At 34.7% G+C, this 17,224-nt stretch overlaps 1 pseudogene; it reads right to left on the bottom strand.

The window, feature by feature from the left end:
- Positions 1-9,637: 9,637 nt before the first annotated feature.
- On the bottom strand, positions 9,638-10,730 carry LOC123247170 (annotated as a pseudogene).
- Positions 10,731-17,224: the final 6,494 nt, after the last annotated feature.

The raw sequence follows: 17,224 nt of genomic DNA, 5'->3' as shown, positions 1-17,224 counted from the left end.
AAAATCTTAGCTCGATGCTGGTATTTGACAGGATAAAGAAAAGGTTTAGGAGACTTAAAGAGGGAAAGAAGGAAAGGATATAGGAAGAAGAGACAATAGGAGAATAGATAAGGAGACAAAAGATAAGCAGATGAAGTATACTGTATCCTTATATCACTTCATGAGAAGGAAAGGAAATGAAAAAAAAATGGAAAGAGAAAAATATTGTGTATTAACAAGTCTTCTGAGACAATTTGGTTGATTATTATTGTTGCTATTTTACGAGTTCTCATATTATTATTCTTTGAACTCATTGTTACTTTCATTTCTTTTTGTCATAGACTATTTCTCTTATAGTTAATTGGAGAATTCCAGATGCCTGTGATTTTATTTTTTTTTTTGTGGGGGGAGAATATTTCATTTTATTTTTTCTATAATGGAATCAGAATTTGGTCAATTCATCTATTTGTCAGCATATGCCTCTAAAGTTGATAAATACAGGGGTAGGACATGGTGTAAAAGGAAATAAATTTGAGGTCACAGGACCCATGTTCAGATCATGGATCTGTCACTCATTAGCCCAGTGACTTCTTACTAGTCCCCTAATACCCCAAAGACCTTAGTTTCTTTATCTATAACACATAGTAATTGGACTAGATGCCTCTAATGTCTTTTCTAATTCTAAATGAGAATGCTAAGACTCCATGCATACTTTTCAGGCATTACATATACTCCTTTTCAAGCTGCTAGTTCCTCTAAAATCTAATCTCAGAAAACATTTTCTCCTATGCTATCTGTTCCGTGAACTTGCTTTCTTCCTCACCCCTGCCTTCTGAATGAATAACTCAAATTTATTCATTATGTAATAGCCTCACATGACAGCTTTAAATATTTCATATGGTTTTTAGCATATTATTTAATTATTTTCCCCAATATTTCATAAAGCCTTTGGGACATAGTTTATTTGATGGATACATTCAAAAAAAGAAAAAGCGTGTTCAAATCTTTTTAATGCCTATGTGTAGTTCCCATTAAAGATAATGGTACTTATGAGGAAAATTGACTTCTGAATATACAAACCCATTGCAGGGCTTATAATTCTGATGAAAACAGTTTTAACTTTAGCCCTTTGGGTGTTTGTAATGTACTGTATACCTGTATGCTGGAGAGTGCTTATCTACACTAATTGAATGGGCATATTATAGAGCAGATCATGTCTTTTATCATCTGTTCTTATTACTATCTGGTTGACATTCCAATTTCAAACTCCGACAAGGTATTATAAGTCACGTTCAATGACCCTAGATAATTGATTCAAAATCCAACTTTTCAGTTTCTGGTTCCTTGTGGAACACAGCACTACATGAGCATAAGAGGAGTAGAAATTGTTCCCTAGATTTGAAATGATTATGTGGGTTGGTATGAAGGGGGTAATGTGACTGCCTTTTAAAAATGTACAACATAATTAGATATTCCATTTTATTAACCTAACTAAACAAACAGAGCAGAGGCAAAACCAAACGAAAACTGAGCCGGGGGAAGTGGGAGGGATGGAGAAAAGGTATCAGATCGCTGTTGAACTGCATTGTTTAGGAAAAAAATAAAGGCATTTTTGTGAACCATACACATTAAACCCTGACAGAGGTACTTTTTTCTCTTCTAAAGTTTTTTCTATCCCTGAATAAAAACCAATTTCCATTTAAGACAAATGTGCCAAAATTCATGATTATTTGGAACAAGAAAAAGAAAGATTACTTAGAGTTAAAATGTAGCCATTTCATTTTTAAAGCTAACATAGTATTTTGTGCCTAGCAGGTGCTTTAATAAATTATTGTTGCATTTAAACGAAAGATAATAATTTGTGACATAGTATTGCCTGTAATATATTAATAAAATTCAATGGAAAATATATTCATTTTACCATGGCAGCTGTAGGATTTAACTGTAAGATTAGGGGTCATCAGTGGCAATGGAGTCACCCCAGTCCCTGGTCTTTGGAGAAGCAGGCTGACTTGACTGGATGGGAGGGGCTAAAGTGAGGTAGTAGAATCTTCCTCCACCTACACACAATGAGCTGTTAAAATCAGTTACTGCTATCCTTCTGTTAAGCAATGGAGGCTGAAACTGGCTAGGTAAATTCAGGATTCAAGCTGGCGTTGGTAGAAGCTATGCCCTTGTGATAATATCTATCTCTGTATGTATTATTTCCCCTCAGGATAGAACAGGTGAGGCTTGAGCCCACTGGCTCTGAAGCTAGCATCAACTTCAGAGCCACTAGAAAGAGATCTTGGCTTATAGAGGATGTGAGTATTCCCCCAAATTATCTTATCCAGACACAGTTCCTAGATGATAAGGGTTTAATGGTGTTTGGGAACAGGAAGAAGGGAAATGATTTAGGAATGAACGGTAAGGGAAAGCTATCTAAAACAGCTAAGTCAAATAAGCAGCACCTCCCCCTCCCCAAAGGGGGAAATGTATCTTGAATGGCTGAACTCCTATCTAAGCCCCTAAATGATCTTCTTTCTAAACCTAATCAGCTAAATTGAAGGTAGACTGAGATCTTGCTAGAAGGTCTATCTTTAAAGGTTGGCTAGCCAAGTAAAGCTGCCTTGGCTGTCAGAGACTGTCTCAGCCCAGGAGCAACACAGAGTGTGTCTGTCCAGAGCCCAGAGCCAAGAAACAGGACCTTTGAAAGAGGAGTAACCTGGCTTTTATACCAGGACTCCAACTGCCTTTAACTGCCCCCTCCCTTGGAGTTCTGGGGGGCACTATGGAATTCTGTGATGCAGCTTGAACCCCTCTCAGACACATGGATTGCCACACAGCACCATACTCAGAAAGGCAAACAGAATATTGAGTCAGAACACTGTTTTTGTTAGCTCAGAAAATTCAGAATTATCTTAATTAACATTGATCAACTTCGGAAAGAAGAGTGAAGTAAGTGCATCACTAACCTGGTCCTGACCAATTTTTTTTCCTCTTATTTTTTTAAATCTCAATTTCAAGATGTCAGGGCAAAAGGTGAAGAATGAAAACCATTTTAAAAATCCAGTAACTAAGAGATATTATAAAAATGGCTAGTCATTAACACAGGGTGTCCCAACTGCAGCTTTTGAAGCTACACTAAGACTTTTGGGACACTGTATATTTACAGAAAATATATGGATTTGTTACCAGTTGACTTATTACTTCATATGTATATATAACAACAAAGCTTATCCAAAGGAAGAATTTTACTTTTTTTTTGCTTCTTATTATCTTCATGTCATGGTATAGGAAAACAAATTCCATCTGATTCAGATATTTAATTGTGTTCACAATTTTATACATAATCCTCTATCTCTGTTCATTGCATATTGAAATGTACTTTGAATGGAGCCATATCTTAGGCATTATATCTTATACTTTTTGGTATAGGATCATAGATTTAGAGCTACACTGGATTTAGAAGTCATCTATTCTAACCTCTTTTTTATTTATGAGGATTCTGAGTCCCAAAAGTTAAGTGATTTTAATCATGGTCACACAGGGAATGTGTCAGAGTCAGGCTTCGAACCTGGGTCCTCTGACTTATACATTTCTATCACATCATTCTACCTTACCCTATTCATCATAATATTCAGTGCCTTATCTATATTGAGTGCTTAATAAAGCCTTGTTGGTTGACTGGTTGAATTAATAAATTTGAAAATGTTATCAATTTTGAAATTATTCCTACTAGATTATTTCTTCTAAAAGAATTTTATTATTTTTAGTTATAGAAAATTGAATGTTCATTGATATTTTATTTTCTCATCACCTTCATCTCTAAATATATTACTTCCCATCCTCCATCCAGGAAGACCCTTTTCCATCCAGGGAACTATTGTTTGTAACAAAAATATGACAAAGGGGGAAAAGAGAAAAAAGCAAACAATAAAAGTAACCAACAAATTCACTGAATCTGATAGTGTAGCAATGATTGACATCCATGGTTACCTATTCTTATAAAAATGGAAGGTATGTTTTCTTTTCTTCAGGATCAAGCAGTATAATAATTACAATTTTACAGCTTTCAGATCCTTTTGGTGATCGTTCTTTCTATTCACACTGTTATAGTCATTGTACACATTGTTTTCCTGCTAATTCTTCTATCACTCTGTAAGAGTTCATAAAAGTCTTACTAAACTTCTCTTAATTTTTCATATTTATAGTTTCTTATGATATAGTTTTTATTCAATTACATTCATGTACCATGAATTTGTTTAGCCTTCCCCCATTTGATGTATTTGCAGCAACTTCTAGTTCTTTGCTACCACAAAAAGTGTCACTGTGAATATTTTGGTGCAAATGGGATATTTTTTTCTTTGACCTTTTTAGAGTATGTACCTAGTTGTGAGATCTCTGAGTAAAGGATAAGGATATTTTAATCACTTTCTTAGCTATTTTTTAATTTTAAGTGCTATACCAGTTTATATCTATCTGTAGTATTATGGAACCCATTTTAATCTATAGTCCATAGTATTTTGTAAATTGATCATTTATAATTTTATTGATATGTTTTAATATTATACTAGTTTCAACATATTATCCTCATCATCACCTGTACATTGAGCATTTCCAATTGACATGGTGGTTTATGTCTGAAAGCATATATCTGTACAACATTCCACATTTATAGTCCAATTTTGTTTCAGGTCACCTTTCACCAGCACCTAACTTATACGAAGGTTGCTTTTTCATAGATTTCCATGTCTTGTATTTTTAGGGAAAAGAAATGATTTCAATATGAATTTAAATATTTCACAACTGTATAATGAGCAAACCTCCCCAAACATAAAATAATCCAAAGACTAATCTTTGATTTGAAGATTATGCATTATTTTAAGATTAGTCTTCATTTTGTTGAGTTGAATAATTAAGACAGAGTTAAATTTTTAAAGGAAAAACAGAACATCCTTATTTGGTTCACATTCATTGTGTTTCAGCTCATTGTCGTAGAGAGACATGCAATGGGAAACCTTGGCAATAGGACAGAGGTAATCCAGGGAAGGAACCAAATGAAAAGTGGGAGAATGGCTTGTCCTTGGGATTGCTTGGTTACTCTTCCTTAATATAGTACTGAATAAAAATCACTTCACATTTTCTCTTTCCTGGTTTCCCCTGTTGAACTCTCTCCATTCAGAATATGCTTAAAAATAGCAAACTTTTGATTCAGTTGTGCCTGACTCTTCATGACTCCATGTGGGGTTTTCTTAGCAAAGGTACTAGAGTGATTTGCCATTTCCTTCTCCAGCTCATTTTACAAATGAGGAAACTGAGGCAAGCAGGATGAAGTGACTTTCCAAGGGTAATACAGCTAGTAAGTGTCCTAAGTCATATTTGTACTCAGATGTGCCTTCCTGACTCCAGGTTGGGCACTCTATCCACTGTGCCACCCAGTTGCCTTGATATGATTGCTGATGCAAGCTCTTTAATAACTCTACTATTGCATTCCCAACTTGTATCTATAAAATTGCTGCCTTCCACTTCTCCCTCTTCCATTTGCACCTAATGAACATCATCATTCTGTTTATTTCTACCCACTTTCCCAAAAAGTCTGGCTTATTTTAAATTCTAATCTTGTCTGTGAAAAGAGCTAACAAATGCCAACTTGGCAGTGGACTCAAACTTAATGAGCAGTGGGAGGCTCTGAACACAGGACAGCTTGCCTGTCAGAGAACTCTTCTCTAGGCCTAAAGTCCTAGGTTCAGCCAATTGTGTTACATCAGGTGAGGACATAGGTGTTAGGTACATGGGAAAGCTGCTCGGGGCTTTAATTATACCTAAACTTGGAAAACCAACAAGAACCTATAATCTCCCTACTGCCTGACAGAAGAAGTAATTCAGCAACTATTTCTTAATGACTTGCAAATGCTTAGAGTTAAGGGAGGCAATCTCTATACTCTGTGAACTTGAACTCTGGTTGGGGAGGCAGGACTTAGAGAGGACAAGAAACAGAGAATAGTATAAAACAGAATATAATTAAACACTAACTTGTCCGTATTTGATATGGGAGGAAGGGAAGACATCATTCGGCTCAGAGATGTTTTGCTTTCTCTGAGAATTGCTCCTGTCTCTCCACTGGAAGGTGACAGCTGAGGATTTTCTCTAGTCTACCACCCTAATAATTTAGAAAATATCCTAATACTGGATGGAGGTTGCATTCTGCCCTTGAATGCTGACATTAGGGTATAGACTTTTATTTTCTCTATTTAGCAGCTCAATAAATTAGCAGCAGTAAAAGAAAAAAAATCTAGATGCCTTGAGGCAATAGAAAGTGAAGGTCTAATACTAGGAGACTAGACTATTTCAATTTGTTGATTAGTATTCCATATTGTATAGAGGCAGCATTGAATTTTGGATATATGAATGGCTCAGGAATCATGAAGACCAGGGATCAAATCCTTATACTTAATAGTTGTGTGACCCTGGACAAGCCACTTAACCTCTGTGTTCTTTGAACAGTTTCCTAAGGCTTAAGTAATAGCAGAGAAAGTTCCTAGCAGTTTCTCACCTGGTAGCAATCATAGAACCTTTGAATGAGCCATGTAAGACAAATTCAGGTTTCATACTTAGCCATGCCCTTTTCTAGGAGAGGAAGAAGTACCTTTATGTATTTGGCACAGATCCTTCAGAGGCTATATTCCTATTTTAAGCAAACAAAAAACCAAAGAAAACTGAAAAGCCAAGTTCCAAACTGTTTTGATTGATTTCTTTCTATATTCTTCCTGACCAGAAGCTTTGGGATGATACAAGTGACAAACAAAAGAGGGAAACTGATTCCTGGCCCCTACCCACCATTTATTTAATGGTTTGCTTATGCAGACAAGTTGAATTCAAAGTCTTGGGCTTTTTAGTTCTCACCAACAACTCAAATTACTTCCATAATCCATTTTTTTTTCAGGTACTTACACTTAAAGCTGATCTTGAACCTGCTGGCTCAAATAGAAACCTTGGTATTTTTTTCTTTTTTTAACAGAGTCCCTTTCTTAATGATTTTAAGAGGGAAGCTTAAATTATTGACTTTTGAATGCCAACTTCTTACTTAATTTCCTCTCTTTGATTTTCATTAATTATGTTTACAAAGGAGAAATGATGAAGTTAAAAGCATCTATCATGGAAGCAGTGTAATCTCCTTGGGTAAAGTAGATTTTTATCAGCTTAGTTTTCTTAGCAAGCATTCAGCTCCTGGTGTGTATGGCTGCCTCCTTCAGAAGGAAAAAAAGTGAAAAAAATACATTTAAGAACTATATGATCATTTTTAATAAAGCTTCCCCAAAAGACAAATAGAAGTCAGAATTTTTTTCAAAGGTTTTTGTGTCAGTCCTCAATATCTCATATAAAGTCACTTCAGTGAACCGATTTCCTCCAGTTTCATGTTAAAAAAATCTAAATAAACAAAGACTTTTGAAATTTGGCCATCAGACACATGATGAAAATACTAGATTCATATTTACTATCTGAGATGTTAAAAAAAAGGGATAGAGACATTTTGTTTAGATTATTTCTTTCTGAACAGATCGACTAAAATACAAGATCCATTCAGGGAAAGTGCAATGTGTAGAAATAATAAGTAGCTAGGTGCAAAAAAAAATAAGACACAACTGTCTCCTGTAGAGGCCAATAATTAAATTTCTTTTATCTGGTGGAAGAAGCTCTGTCAGTTTCCTATAATGAACTCAACAGCACCTCAAGGCTTTTTCATCTTAGCACTTTTACTGTCATGCATCAAAGCTGAAATTATAGTGCCCATGTACTTTATGATTGAAGGGAACACTCTGCATATATGATTGGGCATCACAGAAGTTCTTGAGTCTTTGTGCCAGAGAATTTTCATTGTTGCAAATTCTCTTATTAACAGAAATCAGGAGAAAGAAAGAAAAAAATTTCCATGATAAATTTTCAATATAAACTTGAGGGAAAACACAACAAAACACAGCTGATGATATTAGCTAAGCCATTAGATCCAAGTTAACCATATAAGAAAGATAGAAAAATGAAGAATTATCCTACATTTTGAGTAGTTCATTTCATATAATTCTGAGAACTAGGCATTGCAAAGAAAAATACTCTTCATGAATGTTTTATTTTCATAATGAAAGCATTTAAATATTATATTAGGCTATAGTTCATTAAGCAGTATGATTAAAAAAACCATGGCATTGAAAGTGGGGAAAAGGTCTTTTTGTTGTTGTTGTTTCAGCTACATTTATCTGACAACTGACTCCAATCTAACCAAAAATTACCCAGAGAAATGATTGGTTTGTTTTGAGGGGAGGTAGCAAAATGATTTTTCTGGACTGCTTGTTTTTAAAAAAGATAAAACTCTATTGTTTCTGTGTCATGAGGTTTGGAACCCTGAATGATCTAATTTCCCTAAGGTTTCCAGATAAGTAAAGAGGTAAGGTCAGTGAGAAGGAGCTGGGATAAAAACACATCTTGAAACTGGTAACTTAACTTAAGGTCAAGATTTGAAGTATGGAAGCAATAGAAAAACCACTCCTCCCTTAGCAGTTGCCCTATGAAAGTACAGAACTTAGTGTTTCATATTAGAGCTGTCTTCCTTAAAGTAATATATACCAGTGTGAAGGGTGTCTGAATTTGTTGTGTTGCACATTATAACTTTGAAATATAGTCCCTTGTTATATTGCGGTTCACTTATTGGCTTCACTATATTGGGGTTTAAAAACACACACACACACACACACACACACACACACACACACATATATATATATATATATATATATATTTCTGTATCATGAAGTTGCACTTATCTGGGCACACTATTGAGTGATAGAATGAAAGGCGACCATCCACAGCCTAGACTCTGATTGGCTCAGTGACTATAGATTAAATAAGTGTGGAAAAGGTTTCTAGGAGAGTGGGGTTTATAAAGCCTGAATATATATATAAAAACAAAATAAGTATAATGCCACTACTTCATGGATTATATCACTGTACCTGTGTGGACCCAGTACCCTAGATTGATGGATAGTCTCAGGTGAGAATTTTGAATCTAGGACGAACACTGTAAACTCCATTAGGACAAGGGAAATTAAAGACATTTTCAATTCAGTGTGGACCCCAGGATACCATGAGGCCACTGCTGGGAGGTCTGCAAATTGGTACCCTCAGACACCACCTATCCATTGGGTCATTTTGATGCCTTTCTATTTTTATGACTGTTCTTTTTTTTGGTGAATTCAGTATAAAATTTTATTTCAGAGATAAACAATTATAAGTGCTTGTGCACATTTAGTTGGTCAAGTATCAAGCCTCATTCAACCATTGCATACCCACATTAAAACAAAAAACTACAAGTCATGAATAAAAATCCTGAAGGGCTTCTTTACCATAAGGAAAAAATGATGATAAACTACCTTGCACAATGAACATTTTATTCATTAACTTAAAAACTGATTTTATTCATTAACTTTAAAAAAACCCCAAAGATGAATATTAAAACAAAAATAATAAGTAGCAATGAGTGTGTTAAGATGATTGTAGTACTTCACTCATTCACTTTTCCATACAAAAGAGAATATTACAATGAAGAATATTCATTACTCCCTAACCAAGAGGTTTGCCTTTGAGCACTACCTCTCTCATCATCCTTATAAGCTCCAATTTAGTGTCACTTTCTTTCGTGAGATGAGTCAAAGTCCACTAGTTTTAACTGATCCATTTCTTCAGTCTACTCTACTTCTTTCTTTCAGGCAGGAACTTTTTCAACAAAGTTCTCTTATCTGATGAAAGAAAGCCATTCTCTGGGAAGTTTACCTTACCTTCAATGATAAGAATTCCTTTCTCATAAGGTCAGCAATAAATAGGCATGCCTTCATTCAGCATATATTTGATATCTCCATATTTAACAATCTGACCAAGATGAGAGGTAATGACTATAGTCTGACTATCAGGAGCTGATATTGGTTTCTAAAAGCCAAACAATGCTTCAACCAACTAGTTATCTACACACATGAAAAGGTCCTCCCCTCACTATGTAATTTATAAGGTTCTGCTCCAAAACAATGCTAGTATTTCCTGGCTCAAGACCCGGCTTTTGGTCACTTTTACTATGGAATATTACCATATAACCATCTTTCATATTTTTGTCAACTTGAACACCTAGATTTTTTTTTTATTATTGTTGTTGAACAATTTTCCTTCTATTGTAACTTTCGCATCTATATTTAGGACTGATTTGTTTCTCATGCCCTTGGCATTCCATGCAAACTGATTTAATTTACTAAAACATTCCAGGTCCTTTTTGATGAATTCTCATTTGAATTCCAGTACCTTTGCAATTGGAACAGTGGCAAGAATTCCTTTCTTATTCCTCTGTCCTTTACATTTATCCTAAATTACATTCTTGCAAAGTCAGTTTTCTTGTTGTACCATTATATAAATCTTCTAAGATGACTGACAACTAACTTAAAACATTTTTACTTCTTTTTTCCTTTTGCATTCTTCCTCTTCCTCCAAAAATCCTATCAAAGATATTCACTGGAGAACCAAAGCCCACCAGAACCAACTTCTTTGATGGTTTGTTCTCCACATTTGTCATATATCACTTTTCTTTGCATCAAAAAGGACTTATTAAACTTTCTCCTTCATTTGGATTATTTGGGTGATGTTTCAAAGCTAGTTTTCTATGTGTCATTTTTTAGTTCTTCCTGGAAGTCTGGTTATACTCCCAAGACATCACGAGAAGTTGTTTCCTTCATCATTTTCTTTAGTCCAGGAGAAATGCTTGCATTATGCCAGGTGTAGAAATGCTAGCATCTGGGACGGGTGAAAGGGAACCCTCCAGGATTAAGGTTGAGATGTTGGGGGGTGGCAATTGTAAGAAATATGGGCAAGAGGATTGAGTTTTCTGCCCTGAGCTCAGGCAGTGGCAGCTGCTACCTTATGCTTCTCTCCAAGTTTTCTGGGAAGTTCCTACACAACTATTCCCAAATTATTAAATTCTCAAAGTCAGTTATTTCTTCACAATTAACATTCAAGAAGTCTGCTCAGTAATAATGCGGAGAGGAAACAGAATGGGGAGTTGGGACAGGCACTGAAAGATGACTTGAAGCTAATTTTCTCCTAAAAAACTCCAGAAAGAAAGGGGAAAAAGGCTTCAAAAATAACATGTTAGAGTTGGAGAAGACTTTAGGGTACTCTGTCTAGGAGAGACTGAGCCTTGCCAGCATCAATTTCAGACTTGGAGAGGAGCCATAAGATATTGTCGCTGTTTTCTTGTGGGAATCTTGCTTTCTTTTCCACTATTATTAGCCTGTGAGTGGCTCACCTGGTCACAACTACAACCCTTTCCTGCTCTGAGCTGGGCAATCCTTCTGATGCTCTGGACGTACATTCCTTATGGGAGTACAATTCCTATTATGTCTTTTAAATATTCCTTGGAAAGAGAAAGTTATCCCTTTAATTGGGTAATTACCCATCTTGAGGGAAAGTCTCTGCCTCTACACTTTAGTTAGGGCGCTGATTTGGTATTCTCTATAGAACTCGTGCATCAAAGGTAGGACCACACAAATGGCGTGGTATAAATCATTTGGATCGACAACTTAGAGAGAACCAAATTCACTTACTAATTGTTTAATCCTCTCATTGATCCTTACAATCAAAATGAATAGGAATTTTATCTAATTAAATGTCAAGTTATTTGAGTGTATCTTTATCCTCCAGATTTCATTTATCTTGGGAAGTTTGAGCTGTTTCAAGTGGACGTTTTCTAAGAATTTGAGGGTTTATGAGAAGAAATGATGTCTTTTTGGCAACATTTTAAAAGCTTAACAAATACAAATTCAAAATTTGACCATGAAAAGTAAACTATAGCATAGAAATTACCATAATGACATGTGTTTTTAAAAATAACATCAGGCTTGATATGGCAATATGTTCACAGTGAGGTGACCTTGACTTGAATCCTAGTTCCATTACTAGTTATATGATTGGAGACTCATTTCAACTTTTTTATCAGTTGCCTCATTTTTACTGAAAGGATTGGACTAGATGGAGCTCTAAGATTCTTTTCAGGTATAAATCATAGGATTTATTTAAAATGCAAAATATCATTGTGATGTCAACACTCCCCTGAAACTAGTTTGGATATATATAACCATTCCACATTTATCAGAGTAGATACAATTTATTTTCTGCCCACCCCAATTTTTGGGGAAGAAAAAAAAAACTTTGAGTATGAGTTGCAGTAGGTAATTTTCTATAGAAGTATCTAAGTATTGTTAATATTTTTGAAATCACTACCTTCCTCTTCATCTTGCCTCAATACAATCTTAGCTTCTGCTAAGTGCTTTGCACAAAATAAATGCTACATTTATTCATTCACTAACATTTCTATGATGCCTTTTTCTAAAAAGTTTTGTTACTGGTTATCATGGCAACAGAGGAATGCAGGGCCCAGGGGAGAGGGAAAGGGGTGTCTGACCTTGGCCTAGAGGGGTAGAGGCTAAATCTCTGCTGTGAGTGGTAAGGAGAAGGAAAAGGAGGGAGGGCAGAGGGAACTACAGAGACTGAACTCATCCCATAAAAGTAATTTGGCTCTTATTTTTAATCTGTGTGCTACTGTGTGCTAAGTACTGAGGCGTACAAAGAAAGGTAAAAATTCAGTCCTTGCTCTTTAGAAACTCACAGTCTAATAGGGAAGACAGCATGCAAACAGATGCATACAAACAAGCTCTGGATATCAGCAGTGATGTGGAGTAGAGAAGAAAGAAGTGAGGAAGTTAAAGGGAGAGGGGACCTCTAGGCAGAGAGAGGGGAGAAATGAGAGACAAAAGACCTAAAGAGAACATCTTGCTCCTCCAAAGAAGTTAAAGTGGTCTCTGGGAATCAGAGGTTGGTGGCAGTAAGAGGAAATGGCCTGCCTCAGTCACTTCTATACCCTTCTCCATCTTTCCATTCTCTTTAGGAATATCTTACCCCCTTGATGACCTTTTATTTTTCTTGTCTATTCCCTTCTACACTATTCTAAATATTGTGCTATTCATGGCTATTCCTTTATTCTTTCATAGTTCCTTTTTTCCCCTTTTCCTCTTTTCCCCTTTTCCCCTCTTTTCCCCAAGAGTTAGAACTTCTAGGGCAACAGAGTTGAACTTACTCCTCTAGTTCATTTCTATGTAATTATGATTCCATATTTTCATTCCATTCTTCCTTTTCCTTGAGTATTTAATTTTAATTTTGTCTTGTGTGACCATTTGCTTTTTGAAAATATAAATTTTATCTTAATTTTGTGTCACTTTCATTTCTAAACATAGCCTTCTCCCCTACTGCCCTTGATTGGAAAATGATCCACTAGAAAGATAAAGAAAAGAGTTCATTGAAATGAACTAAAACATCTACAAATGTTATTTGTGATATTCCCCAACAGTATCCTCCACCTCTCCAAGGAGGACTGGGGGTGGGGTGGGGTGGGGTGGTGGTGCATTCTCTCAACTCTTCTTGAGGTGAAGCTTAGTCATCATTATAGAGTGTTGAGTTTCATTTTTGTTATTGTTCTTTTCGTTTAAATCTGCAAAACCTTTTCCCCCAAGCATATCTCACAAGAGATTTACTGCTCATATATTATATAGAACACTAGATTTAAGAGTAAATAGAATATTGGTATTGACAGTCAAGAAATGACTTGAAAAGAAGCATCTTACCTTATTAGGGAAAGGAGAAGATATTTTTTATCTGTGAACCAGGAGGATCTCTGGAAAATTTGAGCAATATTTGACTTTCTGGAGTCAGGGGAGAATGTATGTTTTATCAGTTTTTACATGTGAATTGAAAATTATAGAAAATTACAGAAAGACACTATTAAATTTGATAGCATGAAAGGAGCTAAAGAAATGTTTCTTGCCATTAATGGAGAGAAGTCAAAGAAGAATAAGGAAAAAATGAAGAAATCTTTTTGAGGAAGTGGTTTTCTATTTTATTTTATGAAGAAGATTTAAGGGAAAAGACTTTTATTTTATTTAATCCCTTGTAAAACATTGAATAGAGTAATATTTTATTTCTAGAGCACTGGAAGCAACTACTTATATTTTAGGGTTTGAGGTGACTTTGGTTGTGATGTTGGTTATAGACAAGATATGAACAAATATTAGAGATCTATTTATAATATATATCATATGTATTAGGCATATGCAGTCATCTTTTGTAGTGTTTTCACTTAGTCATATTTTATGTAATATTACATGAATGCTATATTAATATAACTATAATATAATATTTATTTAAATTTATATAAATGAGTAATTTATTCATTAGAAGTACACAATGGGGGGGATTAAAGAGCAATAGAGATAGAAATATAATTTGCACCCTAATCCCTAGGATTATTCCTATAATCCTGAAAGTAGTTTTAACAGCAACCACCTCTTGGGAAACTCTAAACTCTCAGCCTGGATGTAGATTGAGGGGAAGGGGAAACAGCCCAGAAAGAATGAACCCAGAAAGAAAGAAAGTGACACACTGTTGTCTGTGATCATGTATACTGTTTTCTTGTCCTGTTTCCTTTGTTCTGCATAACTGCCTGAAAGTCTTCCTATGGTTGTGTGAATTTTTTATATTTTTAAATTCAGTTTCCAATTCAAGACATCTTATTTGTTTCCCGTTATGAAGACTTATGACATCTTCTAAACAATAATATTCAAGTGTATATATGCATATATACATATATTGTGTATCTATGTATCTATATAATGTTTCCATATCACATGGAATCATCATAAAATAGACACTATGCTAAGGTTCAGGAAAATTACAAACATCTATATAAAAGCAGAGAGAATAAACACATCCTTTATATACCATAGTGCAATAAAATAGTAATTAATACAGTGAAAACAAGCAAAATACTTACATTAAAAATATCCTAAATCTAAACACAATAACATTTTGAATAATCAGTGGGCAAATAACAAATCACAGAAAAATGAATATTTATGTGGAAGAAAATGATACCAATGAGATAGCATTTGAAAATTTCCACCATACAACCAAAACAATCCAGAGGAAAAATAAAATGCATATACCTCTATGACAATAATGTGCACTGATAAGCAAGACAACTTTGATGGAAATATAAGAATGGAATGGATAAACCTTGGAAAACTTTACATATGTATGTTTATCTGAGTATATGGGTTCATCTCCATGCATATGTATAGATAGCCATCTTACATTTTCAAAACTATACTGTTGTCAGAGAGGTATGGCCAAGATTCTGTTTTAAATTATTTTTAATAAAAGAAAGCAATTGATTTCACTCAATAAAGTAAAAAGCAACTTCAAAATCTTGCTTCTAAGAAAATTTTGCCTTTACCTATGCATGCATTAAGACCCTAACAGGGTCTTTGAGAGAGGACAATAAATGAAACAACTGCACAATAATCCCATAGTAGTTAGTATCAAGAGAGGTTTAAAACAGGGAAGCATATGCTTACAGAAGGTGTTTGGCACTTTTATGGAACATGTCCAGCACAGTATCCAAATAGAAGAAAGATTCCCTAGATGCTGAGGCCCTTTTACTATTCCTATTTGAAAATATCATAGTTCTGAGTTTATCAAATATTGGAAAGTTTTAGACTTACCTTAGTGATGTCCTCAGTTATACTAGTAGAAAATATTTATGTAGTGCTTTAAGGTTTGGAAATCAGTCTATACAGAAAAAAAAGAAGAGCATATGATAATAAATACACAATGATCTATGCTTGAAATTCAACAAGAAAAGAGAGCAAACTGGTTAATATTTGGGAAACTGTGCAAAGCTTCCATTAATACTAGACTATTCCTTGACACAAAAATGGAATTTTAGAAAATCAATATTCTTCCTGTGATTCTTTATGACTGTGAATCATGGAACACAACAGTCTCCAAAGAATCAAAATGATGGATGTTACAATTACAATTATCTTGGGAGACTAATTTTTGGGTAAGAATTTCAGTTTATTTATTATATCTACTTATTGGTTAAGCCAGCATCATAACTGCTAAAGTGACATATAGGTCAGTGGCCCTCTCAAATGATCAGAGATCCTGAATCTTGGTCCGTCATCTTAATAAATAGAATTTTAGTGATACCATGGACTTATTAGCTCATTACTCAGCTTTTCCCCTGAACATCCCAAGACATCTCTAATTGGTGAATTATTGATTTAGAGTTGATCTATCAAACCTTTAGTCTTTCCTCATGCTGACAGGTGGACAGGTGAAGATTTTCAAAGTCATAGAACAGAATCTTTTTCCTCTTCATTTATTAAATAAATTCTGTCAAAAAGGAAGCCATTCTTTGGAATTTCTAAGGACAAAGAAAATTCAAAAAACAAAAGCTTTAAAGTCTCTGATCCAGATCCCATGCACAAGAATATTCAGTAATTCTTCATAATATATGGGAATTGGGCCCTTTCTAAACCAGGGTCCTGATATAAGATTTAATATAATATATGAAAAATAAATTCTCACAACGGTAATGCCAAAGCTAATGAAGTGCTATGTGGAGGGCATAGACTGTAGCATATTAACAATAATGACTTTCACAGAAACAGGAGCATAAATGCTATTATCTAGGAGTTGTCTGTTTAGAAAAGGAAATAACAAGTAAGAATGAGTGAAGATGGACAGCCCAAGGTCTATTTTTTCCCATATAATATTAACATATCTAAAGAAACGTATTAAAATGTGGTTGGATATTTCCTAGAGGATTTGTTGAAGGATTTGAAAAGTAGCTTCACTACATGAGGAGGTTTGAGTAGGTTTCCATCCATATACCACAGAGAAAATCTACATTGTTGAGATCACAAATCCATTACAATTCTTTAACTAATTCAAAATGTCAAAAATCCATGTGGAGAATTATCTTTAAAAGTAGACATTCATTTCTTAATTTGCCTTTCACTTCTGAGGCCCCTATATTTAATATGCATCAGTGAGGAAACACGTATACACAAACACATACACATCAACATAATTAAGATCTTCAATTTCTTCCTTAGGACTTAGTACCTGATAAGAGTATTTAAAAGTTTCCAAAGTTCCTTAGATACTTAAAACAAAGGTCTTTCTACCCCCACAGGGATAAAAGGAAAGAGTTGGTAGTTTTGATAAGACACAGGGAATTTTTCATGACATCTCATGTACCATGAAGAAAATATACCTTTTATTAATCATATCAAGTTGACATATGGTAGACTTAGTAACTTTTAAAAGGAGCTAC

Source organism: Gracilinanus agilis, chromosome 4 (genome assembly GCF_016433145.1).
Source record: "Gracilinanus agilis isolate LMUSP501 chromosome 4, AgileGrace, whole genome shotgun sequence".
In the NCBI taxonomy this organism is placed as follows: Eukaryota; Metazoa; Chordata; class Mammalia; order Didelphimorphia; family Didelphidae; genus Gracilinanus; species Gracilinanus agilis.
The sequence above is the reverse complement of the archived record's forward strand: the minus strand, read 5'-3'. Positions and strand labels throughout refer to the sequence as shown.